This window comes from Chiloscyllium plagiosum, unplaced genomic scaffold (genome assembly GCF_037043375.1).
Source record: "Chiloscyllium plagiosum isolate Xiang-an unplaced genomic scaffold, Cpla_swu_hap1 HiC_scaffold_35, whole genome shotgun sequence".
In the NCBI taxonomy this organism is placed as follows: domain Eukaryota; kingdom Metazoa; phylum Chordata; class Chondrichthyes; order Orectolobiformes; family Hemiscylliidae; genus Chiloscyllium; species Chiloscyllium plagiosum.
Window position 1 is genome coordinate 32,909,519 of NW_028270173.1, and position 17,816 is coordinate 32,927,334.

General features: G+C 46.1%; 1 long non-coding RNA gene across 1 annotated transcript; it reads right to left on the reverse strand.

The window, feature by feature from the left end:
• Window positions 1-211: 211 nt before the first annotated feature.
• On the reverse strand, window positions 212-13,614 carry LOC148140623 (uncharacterized). Its single transcript, XR_015752950.1, has 5 exons — window positions 13,510-13,614; window positions 11,241-11,341; window positions 3,014-3,048; window positions 1,525-1,565; window positions 212-939 (listed from the first exon to the last, which is right to left on the reverse strand). It is a non-coding gene; the product is annotated as an uncharacterized LOC148140623 (long non-coding RNA).
• Between the last annotated feature and the right edge of the window lie 4,202 nt (window positions 13,615-17,816).

The following is a 17,816-nucleotide window of genomic DNA, read 5'->3' on the forward strand; positions in this document are numbered from 1 at the left end:
GATCCAAGAATTCCAATTTCCAAGGGAACAACAATTTGTACACAGGAGAAGCAAGGGGCTTATTATTTGGCTAATGAATTCTAATCAGTCCAGGCACCTGTCCTGTTTCTTGACCCTGGGCCAGCCATGAAACAATGAAAACAAAAAACTTTGATTTCGGCAACCAAATAGCATCCGAACACAACACTACAGTACACGGAACATATACAACACATCAAAACATTTATTTGTCATGAATCATATTTACAGTGCTTATGATAATAGGATAAGCACAAACAAATGTTTAAAATACAGAGATGCTCATTTGCTATAGGGTATCTTCCGTGGCTGGAAAGGACTTTAAAATGTCCTGCAGGTGGAACAGGCACTGAAAAAAGTAACTTGCTCCTTTGATACTCAAGAACGGGAAATGAAAACAACAATGAAAGTCGAGGAATGGCTGAGTGCAAATCTTTAAAATTATGAACAGTTTCAACAAAGTAAATCAAGAGAGAATGTTTCCTTTTGTGACAGAGCCTTCAGTACAAGACAAACAGAATCCAATTGTTTTGAAGACTTCTCTATCCTAAACTCGGTCTGTTGAACACCTTACTACATGGAGTGGTTAAAGCACAAAGTATTGATGCATTAAATGGGAGACAAGATAAGCAAAAAAGGGAAAGGACAATAAAGGGTTTGAATGATCGATTTAAATAAGGAAAGTGGGACCAGGCTTGAGTGACATCTAACCACAGATATGAAATGCTTGTGTTGGATAGACTGGTTTTCCATTGTATATCATGTCTAATCCGACGTACTGAAGAAAATTTAAACAGGGCTGGTAGCACACCAGATATTTCCATGAGCCACTGCATTGAAAAACAGAACATTAGGTTCAATGTTTCCATTATCCTATAGATTCACCACTTCAGCGCACTGGTGAGAATTTTCTCCATTTTCCTGCACAAATTATGAATAGGAAAGATGGTTAAGGAGTACAGTTGAACACTGGTTAAAGAGACCCTCACAAACCCCCCATCCTATTGCTTTTCGTGTTAATACAGGGTGCATAGAGTTTGCTTTAATTACAAAATGCAAACAGCAAGTTCAATACAATTTGCTCTTTAGCATCAAACAGGTGAGAATCACAATTTGCATATCTGTCTATTTTTCCCAGTTGTACTTCTCCAATAGTTCAGCATATTCCCAGTTTTCTGTGTTGATCCATTTCCAATTTGATGAGATAATATTGAATATGAATAATTCTGTTGAGTGCACTAATCAAAACACGTTTTGAAGGGACCATATAAATGCTGCATGATCAACAGATAATGGATGAGTAACTCCAGTTGGCCGGATCCATCTTTTCAGTTTCGTTAAACAGAACAAAGCTTTTCCTGAAATGAATGCCATCTTGCACCTACTTTCCAACTACCAGTTACTACCTTCTGCAGATGCCAATTAGACAGCAATCTTTAATTGGAACCAGGTCATATTTGTTAAAGTAAATGTTACACAAGAAGGGCACTGTCTCTGTTCTCTTACCTCATCCTTTGATGCACTTTCAGGTATAGGACAACGTTTCACTGAGAATTGAATGTGAGAAAAGTACAAGTAATTAGCTTTATGTCTCAATCCCATCAGGAAACTGTCTCAAACATTTGTGTAAAATCGTTTATCCATTAAATTTGCACTGACACCACACCAATTTTAAAGAACACGTCAGGAATTTGGTTCAGAACATTTGCAGTTTAATTGTTCAAGGTCTTGTTCAAGCGGTGGCTCAGTGGTTAGCGCTGCTGCCTCACAGCACCAGTGACCCAGGTTCGATTCCTGCCTCAGGCAACTTGTCTGTGTGGAGTTTGCACATTCTCCCTGTGTCTGCGTGGGTTTCTTCCCACAGTCCAAAGATGTGCAGTTTAGGTGAATTGGCGATGCTAAATTGCCCGTAGTGATTGGTGCATTAGTCAGGGGTAAATATAGGTGAGGGAAATGGGTCTGGATGGGTAACTCTTCGGAAGGTCGGTGTGGACTTGTTGGGCCGAAGGACCTGTTTTCATTTTGTAGGGAATCTAATCTAAAGTTTTCCTGCAGAGTTGCAGGTAAGTGGGATTAATTGGGCAGCTCTTTGAAAGTGCTTGCACTGGTATAATGACCTGAATGGCCTCATTCCATGTGATATCATTCTATGACAGGTGCAAGATCGTGACAGCATAAATGCCAAGGGACAGGTTATCTTCTTGGGTATATATGGACGTTTTTAATAGGCGTGGTATCAAAATCCTGACTAATGAATCGAGCAATGTGATGGGAGAATTACTATCACAAGAAAGGCAGCACGGTGGCTCAGTGGTCAGCACTGCTACCTCACAGCACCAGGGCCCCAGGTTCGATTCCAGCCTCGGGTGACTGTCTGTGTGGAGTATGCACATTCTCCCAGTGTCTGTGTGGATTTCCTCCGGGTGCTCTGTTTTCCTCCCACAGTCCAAAGATGAAAGTCACACAACACCAGGTTATAGTCCAACAGGTTTAATTGGAAGCACACTAGCTTTTCGAGCTACTCTGAAAGCTAGTGTGCTTCCAATTAAACCTGTTGGACTATAACCTGGTGTTGTGTGATTTTTAACTTTGTCCACCCCACTCCAACACTGGCATTTCCAAATCAGTCCAAAGATGTGCAGTTTAGGTGAATTGGCCATGCTAAATTGCTCATAGTGTTAGGTGCATTAGTCAGGGATAAATGTAGGGGAATGGGTCTGGGTGGGTTGCTCTTCGGAGGGAAGCTTGTCTTCTTGGGAAGATATCGGAAATATCTAATCATTCAGCATTTCACTCAACTGACTCTGGGATACCGCCTGTTTCACCCACAACAAAACCCTGCACCAATAAATAGGTAGTTATTGTCATCAGGGACAGCAAAACCATATTGAACTAGTCACTGTTTGCCTCAGTCGCTTGAGGTTACAATATAAAAGGTTACAAGATATAATAAACCATGCAGCTGCCCCAAAATATATATTTTCTTGTTAGTTACCTGTTACATTAAGCTCGTCATATCCATAATCATGCCTGCAAAAGGAGGGGAAGATTTTATAACCATCAGAATAAAATACACATCAAGGAATGAAAAGTTCGAAGATGATTGTCAGCATCTAAAATGTTGTACTTAAACAAAAAAGCCTCAGAAACTCAGGCCTTGTGTTCCAAAAAAAAACACCTTCAGCCTACCCAAACAATCACTGTGCTCCATTTTATTTCAATAAAGCCGCATTTTTTCAGTCTTGTTATGGACCAGACCAAATCCCCTCAAAATATATTAAGAAGGTGGCCTAGATGCTAACCTTTTCTTAAGTTAAAGGTAAATTTAAGGTTCCAGATGCAATTCAACTGGTCAAACTATCAGATTTGAGGAAAAACACACTTTATTCATGTACGATAGTTAAAATACAACCAAAGAAAAAAAAATAAAGAAAAGAATCAGCTTACCTGTAACTCTATCAAAATGCTTAACCAAATAATAGATACAGTATATATTACTAATTAACTGTTCCAATATATTAACATCCTATAAAGACCCCCTTTACAAAGGCAAATTAAAAAAATAAGATTGACTAGTATGCAATTCTAACAGCAGGAACATAACGCTAGCTTTTCACTGTGACAGGGAGAGGGAAAAAAAACCCAGCATCCACATCTACCCAGCAGCAACTTCTACTCAAATGATAAGTCCTGGTTCTAAAGGAGTTTGACCCCCACCCATTCAGGCTGCTTCTATTGTTCCAACTTTAAAACAAAACCCAAGGCCTCACAAACTGCTTAATCTGGTGGTTCTGCGTAGACTGCTTGGTGTATGTGCCTTGAAACCTCTCAGAAAGAAACAGGACAAACTACACCTCATAAAGCCATAGTATCGACACAATCTTTACATTTTATTTGCAGAACCGAACATAGTCATATAGTGTAGCATAGTCATTGCTGTTACTTGTAGTTATGAAAATGCTGATGAACCTGAAGATGTGCAAAATAATACCCTGGGATGGCTTTACAAGAGCTACTTGCACTTCATTGAGATATCTTGGCACATTGATAGTTCAGAGCTGAAAATGTGTTGCTGGAAAAGCGCAGCAGGTCAGGCAGCATCCAAGGAACAGGAGAATCGCGTTTCGGGCATAAGCCCTTCTTCAGGAATCCACATTGATAGTTCAACAGGCTGTCAACAATGTGATAAAAATTACTCCCTGTTTTGCTGTCACACAGTGCAACACTGTAGAAACTATGCGGTAGATTTTGACTGAGACAGCTCATGATATTCCAGGATCTTTCAGGATAGATTCAGGAGTGCAAAGTTGGCTTCCTGAATCTCCTGACCTGACAACAACACATGCACTGTAAGGTTTAACGCTGCTTGCTGAAAGTATTAAATGCTGGTCTTGCCAAAGATCCTTATATCCCCTTGAATTAAAAAAGAAATGCTAACACAATTTGTTTCACATTCACGTTTACAAAGGAGATTAAACCATTGGAGATAAATTAAAGTGGATTTGTGGAATTAAGAATTAAGGAATTTTGTTGAAATTGCATTTAAAAATCGGAAATGAAGCAATAATCCGAGATGTTGGACCAGTGGGGCTGTGCTGTCATCAAAAGGGACGATCAGTTGGATGGATCAAATAGATTTTGTTTGTCTCTTCTTGCTTTCAAGTTACTAGGACAGAGTGACAAGACAGAGCAAAACTTTTGATTGGTCCTTTTAGTAAAGATGGATGTTCAATTATCTACAATGAGCCAGGTGTGTCAGAGAAGACCTCTCAGCTTATATGCAAACAACATATGCTTGGGTCCATGGCTAGAAATTGAGAGAAATTGCCATTATACAGCAAAGGTATTTTAAAGGGAGAGCATTCAATGTCCCTCAGGATGAGAATGCCTCTTACTCAGGGCACAAATCTTTGTGTGGAATTTTCTTTTAACCACAGGCAGAATGGGGACTACAGATCTGACTGATCAGGAAATTTTCTCCCTCTCTTTCTTAACCTCCTACCATGAGCTTGTCGGAAAAGTTTTGTCAACAGATAATCAATCCTTTGGTGAAATTATGACAGGTTTCCCATTGCTGCCAGATCTTGAAGTGGCACTTGAGCTTGGAGATTCTGACCCAGACATAAGGACTTTTATCATTGCAACAGCTTCCACCTCTTCTAATTCTGAGTCGCAAGTTTTCGACTACGGTCCAGTACAAGCATTGAAACGTGTCAATTCATTACATCTCCTGAGAATTCTTTCAAAGCATCTTGAGAACCACTTGTTTACTTTGATTCCACACGAACGTGGAACTTGATTCTGGGAGCATTGTAGTTTTTTTTTAATTTTAAAAATATACTTTATTCATAAAATAATTTGATGGTCTGTACAGTTGGACGTGCCATACATATGTAAACATTCCATTTGTTTGCATACCGAAACAGAGTAATCATTCCTATTTACAGGTCGGTACGGTTACATTTTTAGCTGAGGCGTCAGCAGAGCCCAAATGACTGCATGGGCCCCCTGTTCTTCGTTAGGCAGGCAGACGAGACACGGTGGTCTTTCCCCACCGCGCCTTGGCGGCAGCTGCCCCAAGCTTCAGTGCATCCCTCAACACGTAGTCCTGGACCTTGGAATGTGCCAATCTGCAACACTCAGTCGGGGTCAACTCCTTCAGCTGGAAGATCAGCAGGTTTCGGACCGCCCAGAGAGCGTCCTTCACCGAGTTGATGATCCTCCAGGCACAGTTGATGTTCATCTCGGTGTGCGTCCCGGGGAACAGGCTGTAGAGAACGGAGTCCTGCGTCACGGCGCTGCTCGGGACGAACCTCGACAAACACTACTGCATTCCTCTCCAGACTTCCTCTGCATAGGCACATTCCAGAAGGAGGTGTGTGACAGTCTCGTCCCCCCCCCCGCAGCCGCTTCGAGGGCAGCGTGCGGTGCGGCTGAGAGTCCGGGCGTGCATAAAGGATCTCACAGGCAGAGCCCTTCTCACCACCAGCCAAGCCATGTCTTGGTGCTTGTTGGAAAGTTCTGGCGATGAGGCATTCTGCCAAATGGCTTTGACAGTCTGCTCAGGGAACCGCTTGATAGGATCCGCCCTCTCCTTTCTCGAAGGGTCTCAAGGACACTACGTGCTGACCACTTCCTGATGGACTTGTGGTCAAAGGTGTTTTTCTTCATAAACTTCTCCACGAAGGACAGGTGATACGGAACGGTCCAACTACTCGGAGTGTTCCGTGGCAGCGAGGCCAGGCCCATCCTTCGCAACACGGGGGACAGCTAGAACCTCAGTACGTAGTGACACTTGGTGTTTGCGTACCGGAGATCCACGCACAGCTTGATGCAGCCACACACAAAGTTATTTTTTCCTCCATTGCCCAGATCTTTGTACAGTGAGTCCCTTCGGACCAGGTCCATCTTTGACCTCCATATAAACTGGAAGATGGCCTGGGTGACTGCAGCGGCACAGGTTCTGGGAATAGGCCAGACCCATATAACGTATAATAGCAATGACAGTGCCTCACACCTGATGACCAGGTTTTTTCCCGCGATGGAGAGTGACCGTAGCGTCCATCTGCCCAGTTTCTGCCTCACTTTGCTGATACACTCCTCCCAAGACTTGGCGCACACCCCAGCCCCCCCGAACCAAATACCCAGCACCTTCAGGTGGCCGGTCCTGACGGTGAAGGGGATCGAGGATTGGTCGGCCCAGTTCCCGAAGAGCATGGCCTCGCTCTTGCCTCGGTTTACCTTGGCCCCCAAGGCCCATTCGAACTGGTCACAAATGCACATGAGTCTGCGCACGGACAGCGGATCCGAGCAGAAAACGGCGACGTCATCCATGTACAGGGAGGCCTTAACCTGCAGGCCCCCGCTGCCAGGAATAGTCACCCCTCTCAGGCTCGCATCCTTCCTGATGGACTCAGCAAATGGCTCTATGCAGCACACAAACAAGGCAGGAGAGAGAGGGCAGCCTTGCCTGACTCCAGATCTGACTGGGAAGCTATCTGATTCCCACCCATTGATTGAGACTGCACTGACAATGTTGGTGTAGAGCAGTCTGATCCAATTGCAGATTCCCTCCCCAAAGCCCATTTTGGAGAGAACGTCTCTCATATACCTGTGTGATATCCTGTCAAAGGCTTTCTCCTGGTCCAGGCTGATCAGGCAGGTGTCCAACCCTCTGTCCTGCACGTAGGCGATCGTATCCCTGAGGAGTGCGAGACTCTCAGCGATCTTCCTGCCCGGTACAGCACAGGTTTGGTCAGGGTGAATCACCGACCCCAGAGCAGACCTGACCCGGTTGGCAATTATCTTTGACAGAATTTTGTAATCCACATTCTACAGTGAGATTGGTCTCCAATTTCTGATTTCCTCCCTCTCCCCCTTCCGCTTGTAGATGAGGGTGATGAAGCCTTTCCTCATGGATTCACTCATGGTACCTGCCCGAAGCATACTGACATACACCTCCAGCAGGTCCTGGCCAATCAAGTCCCACAGAGCGGAATAGAGCTCAACTGGTAAGCCGTCGCTTCCGGGAGTTTTATTCTTTTCGAAGGACTCGAGGGCCTTGGTCAGCTCGTCCAGAGATAGCGGCTAGTCCAGCCTCTCCCGTGTTCCGTCGTCTAAGACCTCCGTGATAGAGGACAGGAACGACTGGGAGGCCGTGCTGTCGGTCGGCTTCGCGTCATACAGACTGGCGTAGAAGGATTTACTGATCCTCATGACGTCAGCCTGAGATAACGTTATCGAGCCATCTTCTTCCTTCAGGCTGCTGAGCACAGAGCTCTCTTTGTGCACCTTCTGGAAGAAGAAACGTGAGCACGTCTCGTCCTGCTCCACCGAGTGGACCCTGGACCGGAAGATCATCTTGGAGGCCTCCGAGGCAAAGAGGGAGGCTTGCTGGCCCCTCACCTCCTTGAGGTCCTCCGTGACATCCATCCCCATCGTCTGCAGCAGGAGCAGGTTCTGCATACTTTCCTGGAGCTGGGACAGTTTTCCCCGTCTCTCTCTCGCCTCCTGAACGCCTTTGAGGATGAAGAACCTCTTGATGTTCCCTTTTACTGTTTCCCACCAGTCCGCTGGGGACTCAAAGAGGGGCTTCACGGTTCCCCAACCTGCGTAGTCCCTCTTGAGGTCCTCAATGTTTCCTGGGGTCAACAGCTTTGTGTTCAGCTTCCACGTTCCCATACCAGCCCACTGCTCGTCCTGTAGGTGACAGTTAGCCAGGAGGCAGTGGTCAGAGAAGAACACCAGCTTGATGTCATGGATCTGACCTAGAGCGTTTGGGTAGTTATACCTATTTTTTTTTTATTTCAAAAATATACTTTATTCATATATATTTAATCTATACAATTGGACATGTCATCATTCTGTAAACATTCCATTTCTTTACGTATCGAAACAGGGTGATCATTCATATTCACAGGTTGGTGCGATTACATTGAGCTGAGGCGCCAGCGGAGCCCAAATGACTGCGTGGGCCCCCTGTTCTTCATTAGGCAGGCAGATGTTAGACGGTGGTCTTTCCCCACCGCGCCTTGGCGGCAGCTGCCCCAAGCTTCAGCGCGTCCCTCAACACGTAGTCCTGGACCATGGAATGTGCCAGTCTGCAACACTCAGTCGGGGTCAACTCCTTCAGCTGGAAGATCAACAGGTTTCGGACCACCCAGAGAGCGTCCTTCACCGAGTTGATGATCCTCCAGGCACAGTTGATGTTCGTCTCGGTGTGCGTCCCGGGGAACAGGCCGTAGAGCACGGAGTCCCGCGTCACGGCGCTGCTCGGGACGAACCTCGACAGACACCACTGCATTCCTCTCCAGACTTCCTCTGCATAGGCACATTCCAGAAGGAGGTGTGTGACAGTCTCGTCCCCCCCGCAGCCGCTTCGAGGGCAGCGTGCGGTGCGGCAGAGAGTCCGGGCGTGCATAAATGATCTCACAGGCAGAGCCCTTCTCACCACCAGCCAAGCCATGTCTTGGTGCTTGTTGGAAAGTTCTGGCGATGAGGCATTCTGCCAAATGGCTTTGACAGTCTGCTCAGGGAACCGCTCGACAGGATCCGCCCTCTCCTTTTCCCGAAGGGTCTCAAGGACACTACGTGCTGACCACTTCCTGATGGACTTGTGGTCAAAGGTGTTTTTCTTGATAAATTTCTCCACGAAGGACAGGTGGTACGGAACGGTCCAACTACTCGGAGCGTTCCGCGGCAGCGAGGCCAGGCCCATCCTTCGCAACACCGGGGACAAGTAGAACCTCAGTACGTAGTGACACTTGGTGTTTGCGTACCGGGGATCCACGCACAGCTTGATGCAGCCACACACAAAGGTGGCCATCAGGGTGAGGGTGGCATTGGGTGTGTTTTTTCCCCCATTGCACCGGTCTTTGTACATTACATCTCTTCGGACCCGGTCCATCTTTGATCTCCACACGAAGTGGAAGATGGCCCGGGTGACTGCGGCGGCACAGGTTCTGGGGATAGGCCACACCTGTGCCACGTATAACAATACTGAGAGTACCTCACACCTGATGACCAGGTTCTTACCCGCGATGGAGAGCGACCGTTGCTCCCATCTGCCCAGTTTCTGTCTCACCTTCTTGATCCGCTCCTCCCAGGTCTTGGTGCACGCCCCAGCCCCCCCGAACCAAATACCCAGCACCTTCAGGTGGTCAGTCCTGACGGTGAAGGGGATCGAGGATTGGTCGGCCCAGTTCCCGAAGAGCATGGCCTCGCTCTTGCCTTGGTTTACCTTGGCCCCCGAGGCCCGTTCGAACTGGTCACAGATGCACATGAGTCTGTGCACGGACAGCGGATCCGAGCAGAAAACGGCGACGTCATCCATGTACAGGGAGGCCTTAACCTACAGGCCCCCGCTGCCAGGAATAGTCACCCCTTTCAGGCTCGCATCCTTCCTGATGGACTCGGCAAATGGCTCTATGCAACACACAAACAAGGCAGGAGAGAGAGGGCAGCCCTGCCTGACTCCAGATCTGACTGGGAAGCTATCTGATTCCCACCCATTGATTGAGACTGCACTGAAAATGTTGGTGTAGAGCAGTCTGATCCAATTAGCGATTCCCTCCCCGAAACCCATTTTGGAGAGGACATCCCTCATATATGTATGCGATATCCTGTCAAAGGCTTTCTCCTAGTCCAGGCTGATGAGGCAGGTGTCCACCCCCCTGTCCTGCACGTAGGCGATCGTATCCCTGAGGAGTGCGAGACTCTCAGCGATCTTCCTGCCCGGTACAGCACAGGTTTGGTCAGGGTGAATCACCGATCCTAGAGCAGACCTGACCCGGTTGGCGATGACCTTTGACAAGATTTTGTAGTCTGTGTTTAACAGTGAGATCGGTCTCCAATTTCTAATTTCTTCCCTCTCCCCCTTCTGCTTGTAGATGAGGGTGATGATGCCTTTCCTCATGGATTCACTCATGGTACCTGCCCGAAGCATACTGACATACACCTCCAGCAGGTCCTGGCCAATCAAGTCCCAAAGAGCGGAATAGAGCTCGACCGGTAAGCCGTCACTTCCGGGAGTTTTATTCTTTTCAAAGGACTCGAGGGCCTTGGTCAGCTCATCCAGAGATAGCGGCTGGTCCAGCCTCTCTCGTGTTCCGTCGTCTAGGACCTCCGTGATAGAGGACAGGAACGACTTGGAGGCCGCGCTGTTGGTTGGCTTCGAGTCATACCTATACTGTCCAGCAGTGGTCAGTATGTAGGTCTTTGGGAATGCCAACACACTTGGGTTTTTCAGTTCATCAGACCATACCACAGTTCGGATGTGTTTGTTTCCCTCTCCTCAATGGGATCCAGGAAATCCATGCGGCAGTGTCCAAGCATTGGTCAGCAATTATGGCTAATTCCCAGAATTTGGGAAGGATTGGACTCATTGTCAACCCACCGCAATCACATGGTTGACAGAAGTCACCAAGCAATGAATGCATTCCAGCATGTCACCTGGTGGCCACTATCTGTCACAGAAATCAATATTGACTTTCAGGCTGATGCTAATTACAGAAAGGACAGTTTTCAACAGGAATTGTGTGTCTCGAACAACCTTTTTATTAATGCTATATTGTTGACTCCTTAACGGAGATAGTTACAACACTGTAGAAGTGATGAATAATTTTTTAAAGGGACAAACCGCCCAGCCCCCAGTAATTACAGCGTCAATGAGTAAGGTGTATATTACATCTGAGTCATTTCAATAAGAGAAAATTTTGACTCACTCTAAATCATTGCCTTCCACAATCAAGTTCAGAATAGATGATCCATTAGCAGCCTCGTCTAACTTTAACGTTGCGTAATGTATATTGGCTGATGAAGTTGTCTAATTAAACAGAAATGTTACGTTAGACTAAATTGACCATATTCTACGCTCTTTGGTTAAATAAAGTTTGTGCAAGTGACCAGCTTTTTCAATTGAGATTGAGAAAGGAAGTTTGTTGAAATGTAAGTGATTTTGAGACAGTAATGGTCAAGAAATGCAACTAAGCTTTAAAGGTGTAGATGAGTTCAATTAAGGGTTGGCACTGTGGCTCAGTGATTAGCACTGCTGCCTCACAGCGCCAGGGACCCACATTTGATGCAACCCTCTGTTGACTGCGTGGAGTTTGCACGTTCTCCCTGTGTGGGTTTTCTCTTGGTGCTCTGAGTTCTTCCCACAGTCCAAAGATGTGCAGGTTAGGGTAGATTGGCCATGCTAAATTGCCCCATAGTGTTCAGGGATGTGCAGGTTAGGGTGGATTGGCCATGCTAAATTGCCCCATAGTGTTCAGGGATGTGCAGGTTAGGGTGGATTGGCCATACTAAATTGTCCCATAGTGTTCAGGGATGTGCAGGTTAGGGTGGATTGGCCATGCTAAATTGCCCCATAGTGTTCAGGGATGTGCAGGTTAGGGTGGATTGGCCATGCTAAATTGTCCCATAGTGTTCAGGGATGTGCAGGTTAGGGTGGATTGGCCATGGTAAATTGCCCCATAGTGTTCAGGGATGTGCAGGTTAGGGTGGATTGGCCAAGCTAAATTGCCCCATAGTGTTCAGGGATGTGCAGGTTAGGGTGGATTGGCCATGCTAAATTACCCCATAGTGTTCAGGAATGTGCAGGTTAGGGTGGATTGGCCATGCTAAATTGCCCCATAGTGTTCAGGGATGTGCAGGTTAGGATGGATTGGCCATGCTAAATTGCCTCATAGTGTTCAGGGATGTGCAGGTTAGGGTGGATTGGCCATGCTAAATTGCCCCATAGTGTTCAGGGATGTGCAGGTTAGGGTGGATTGGCCATGCTAAATTGCCTCATAGTGTTCAGGGATGTGCAGGTTAGGGTGGATTGGCCATGCTAAATTGCCCCATAGTGTTCAGGGATGTGCAGGTTAGGGTGGATTGGCCATGCTAAATTGCCCCATAGTGTTCAGGGATGTGCAGGTTAGGGTGGATTGGCCATGCTAAGTTGCCCCATAGTGTTCAGGGATGTGCAGGTTAGGGTGGATTGGCCATGCTAAATTGCCTCATAGTGTTCAGGGATGTGCAGGTTAGGGTGGATTGGCCATGCTAAATTGCCCCATAGTGTTCAGGGATGTGCAGGTTAGGGTGGATTGGCCATGCTAAGTTGCCCCATAGTGTTCAGGGATGTGCAGGTTAGGGTGGATTGGCCATGCTAAATTGCCTCATAGTGTTCAGGGATGTGCAGGTTAGGGTGGATTGGCCATGCTAAATTGCCCCATAGTGTTCAGGGATGTGCAGGTTAGGGTGGATTGGCCATGCTTAATTGCCCCATAGTGTTCAGGGATGTGCAGGTTAGGGTGGATTGGCCATGCTTAATTGCCCCATAGTGTTCAGGGATGTGCAGGTTAGGGTGGATTGGCCATGCTAAGTTGCCCCATAGTGTTCAGGGATGTGCAGGTTAGGGTGGATTAGCTATGGGGAATACAGGGATAGGGTAGTGGGGATGGGTCTGGGTGGGATGCTCTTTGGAGAGCTAGTGTAGAGTTGATGGGCTGAATGGCCTGTTTCCGCACTGTAGGGATTATCTTCTAAGATCTGGGTGCATTTTTGCTGAAGCAGAAAGTTGGTGGAGGGATATAATAAAGAGATTTGATATTTAATTTTAAAAGGATATTGATTCTTGGCCCTGTATCCCTTTCCCTATCTTTGCCAATGTCTCCTCATCTTTAAGCAGAGTGTGCTGAACATTTTATTTTCAAGTCATGTCAATCTGGTTTGGTAGCTGTTCAGTTTGCTAACTTATGAAAGCCAGCCAATTTACACACGTCCTACGGTCTGCTATTGGTACTGCAGAAAATCTCAATCTGAAATTTGTTGAAAAGTGTAACTGTTTGGGTTCTTAAAGGTTATGAATTTGAAAGGCAGTCTGAGCCGGAACAGCATGGATTAAGTAAAATCTATCAATGGTGAGAGATGTGCTTGTGAAATCATTGCAACTAAAGATCGCACATGTATGGTTTGTTGATGAAGCATGCATTTTAGATTATTGCTTACCTGTTGTTTGGGTGCAGATCTTTGGCAATCTGCAAGAACAAAATGCAGTAGGTAAGAAAAGGTCAGTGGAGTTCAACACACTAAGGCACAGCACGTTATTAGGAATAATAGATTGATGCTCTATTTGTGAGAGTTAGGATGACTGTTTGAAAAATAGCAGATTTGTTTTCGATCCTGTTGGGCCATTTTCTAATTGTCTGATAGAATAGCCCAGAAGGGTTGAATGGCCTGTCCTTACATTTCTATAATGTCGAATAATTCCTGGATTGCCATAGCCTTTCTCATCCAAATAGTTGCCCAGCTAACTTGCACTGTGCTGCTGGTCACTTTTCAATGAGGAATTCTCTTAACAATTTTTATAGATGTACTATAGAAAGCATTCTATCTGGATGCATCACAGTTTGGTAACTGCTTCTCCCAAGACTGCGAGAAACTACAGAGAGTCACGAACACAGCCCAATTGATCACACAAACCAGGCTTCCAACCATTGATTCTCTACGGTGTGGAAACAGGCCCTGCGGCCCAACTAGTCCACACCGACTGTCCGAAGACTAACCCACTCAGACCCATTCCCCCAAACTAATGCAGCTTACTCTACAGGAAATTTAGCATGACTACTTCACCTAACTTGCACATCTTTGGACTGTGGGAGGAAACCGGAGCACCTGGAGGAAACCCAAACAGACACAGGGAGAATGTGTGAACTCCACACAGTCGCCCAAGGCTGGAATCGAACACAGGTCCCTGGCGCTGTGAGGCAACAGTGCTAACCACTGAGCCACCATGCCACCCCTCATTGATTCCATCTATACTTCTCGCTGTCTCCGGAAAGCAGCCAACATCATCAAGGACCCTTCCTTTCACCCATTTCTGCTGGGCAGAGGCTATAAAATGTTGTACACATGTATGAATTCATTCAAGAAAAGCTTCTTCCCCACCATTATCAGACTTTTGAACTGACCTCTCAAATATTAATTCTGATCTCTCTCGCTGCACCTTCTCTGCAGTTGTGACACCATATTCTGAACTCCGTTCTGCTATCCTGACGCATGTTGTATGGTCTGTTCTACCTGTAGAGCACTTTTCACTATAACTTGGTACATGTGTTAACAATAAAAATAAATCAAATCAAAAGATTATGGTGTCAAGCTCCACCCCACTCTCAAATCCAGACTGGAACTCTCGTGCAATGTTTCCAGAGTGCTAAACTGTCTTGTGATCTCTATCCCAAATACCTACCACCTCCCCACGTTAGCACATTAGGTAAGCATATCAGTGAGCTCGCAGTCAAAGATTGATTTTCATTCTGTGGGGTATGAGTTCAAGCCCCATCAGTGATGGTTCAAACATTGAATCTGAAATTGAAAGTGAATTTAAGGAATGGTGCCATGAAGCATGTTTTGTAAAATTCCTTCTTGCTGTATTTCCCTTGAGGGAATGAAATCTACCATCATCATCTGGTCTGACCTACATGCTGTTCCTGACACACAGTGAAGTGGCTAATTCTCAACTACCCTCAGCCCAAGGGCAATTAGAAATGGAGCAAAAAATTCCAGTTTCAATTCACATCTCATGACAGAATAAATAATAATGGTGATTACATTGAGTGAAATCACTGTTGTTACGAACGTCTTCTTTAAAAAATAATAGTCCCAAAGATATAAGTGGCCAGTTCATCTCATTGATGTGTGTTTGGATGTCACAGTATGTTTCATGTCAGCAATATGCTGGATTAATGCAGTTTGTCAAAATGCCTACAACATTCACCTGGAAGAGTGGACAGAGGTGGAATATCTTGCATCGCAGCACACCCTCACTCCCACACAATTGCAGGAAACCATAAATATCCAAGGAACGTTTGAAGTCACACTTAATTCGGCAATATCCTGCTTCAGAAGCAGAACTGAGCCAAATTCATGCAAAAGAGATGAGTACCGATGGCGACACTTGTATTCATATAAAGTCTAACTGACAATCATTTTTAAAAAGAGCAATAGGTGGCTTACATCATGAACAACACTGATTTAAAATAACAAGTAGAAAACCGTGAAACAAACACAATTAGTGTTCACTATGTCATATATTGAGGGGAAGAGTTGGCCAAGTGGTATTATCAGTTCATCCAGAGACCTAGGTGATGATCTGTGGCCATGGCAGATGGTAGAATTTGAATTCCATAAAAAGAAATCTGGAATTCAGAATCTTACAATGACCACAAATCCATTGACAATTGTCAGGAAACACCCATCTGGTTAACTGACGTCCTTCAGAGAACGAAACTGTCATCCTTACCTGGTCCGGCCTCCATGTGACTCTAAACCCACACAATGTGGTTGACTCTTAACAGCCCTCCAGACAATTATGAATGGACAAAGATGCTGGCCTAGTCAGCAACGGTGGCATTTCGTGAATGAATTTTTAAAAATTATGTCGACCACTTTGTTCCAATTTGCTGATGGCACCTTCCATTTGATATCACTTATGAAGGCAGATAGTTACTCTGAAAGTTCATTCCTTTGTCACTGTTAAAATCAAAAGCGCCACTTATTTTTACATTCAATATCTGAAGTAGCATGGGGCTAATTTAAATCTCAAGGAAACCACTTCAACATAATGCTTCCATTTCCCAGAGCAGCTCTGTACCTGAGAAGGCGATGAACGGTTTTGTGGTGGTTTATCAGTAATTTCCTGTTGTGATCACATTAAGACACTTCATATTAATTCACATGCTAACTTTAGGTCAAGCACTTGGAGAATTTAGCCTTCTCTCTATCTGTGACTGAATAAATGAAGATAGCCGATATAAGTTACCTTCTGTATTCACACAGTAGGATTACTGCTGCTCAATGAGGCATATTCCATCATCCGTGAGTCAAAAGATTATGGTATCAAGCCACTCAAATCTCAAATCTAGACTTGCAAAATGCCACCAGAGTGCTACCAAATTTTACACATTATAGTGGATGTAAAAGCACAACAACAACTCTACTTCCTCAGAAGCCTAAGAAAATTTGACATATTGATAAAGATCCTGATAAATGTTTACAGATGTGCCTATCTGGATACAGACCAGCCTCAGCTATCTGAACATTAATTAATCGAATTTTGGATTGTCCGAACAAGATCTCAAGGTCACGCAAAAATGTTACCTATCGTCCGAACACTCAGTTATCCGAGCAAAATAGTTGTTCTGTGCATCATAATGTAGTTCGACAACAACTCTGCCGAAGACCACAAGAAATTACAGAGTCCTGAACACAGCCCAGGCCATCACGCAAACTCTTATCCATTGACTTCAACTGTGCTTCCTACTGCCTTGGAAAAGTAGTCAGCATACTCAACACCCCCTCCCACCCCAGTTACTCAACATCCGCTCAACACCCCAGATACTCAACACTCCATTCCAGCCCAGTTACTCAAAACCCCCTCAACACCCCAGTTACTCAACACCCCATCCCACCCCAGTTACTCAACATCGCCACCCACCCCAGTTACTCAACACTCCCTCCCACCCCAGTTACTCAACACCCCATCCCACCCCAGTTACTCAACATCGCCACTCACCCCAGTTACTCAACACTCCCTCCCACCCCAGTTACTCAACACTCCCTCCCACCCCAGTTACTCAACACCCCATCCCACCCCAGTTACTCAACATCCCCTCAACATCCCAGTTACTCAACACCCCATCCCACCCCAGTTACTCAACACCCCATCCCACCCCAGTTACTCAACATCTCCTCCCACCCCAGTTATTCAACACCCCCTCCCACCACAGTTACTCAACATCCCCTCAACATCCCAGTTACTCAACACCCCATCCCACTCCGTTACTCAACACCCCATCCCACCCCAGTTACTCAACAGCCCCTCCAACCCCAGTTACTCAAAATCCCCTCAACACCCCAGTTACTCAACACCCCATCCAACCCCAGTTACTCAACATCTCCTCCCACCCCAGTTACTCAACATCCCCTCCCACCCCAGTTATTCAACACCCTCTCCCACCTCAGTTACTCAACACCCCCTCCCACCTCAGTTACTCAACACCCCCTCCCACCTCAGTTACTCAACATCTCCTCCCACCCCAGTTACTCAACATCCCCTCCCACCCCAGTTATTCAACACCCCCTCCCACCCCAGTTACTCAACACTCCCTCCCACCCCAGTTACTCAACACCCTCTCCCACCTCAGTTACTCAACACCCCCCCCACCTCAGTTACTCAACACCCCCTCCCACCCCAGTTACTCAACATCCCCTCCCAAACCAGTTACTCAACACCCCCTCCCACCCCAGTTACTCAA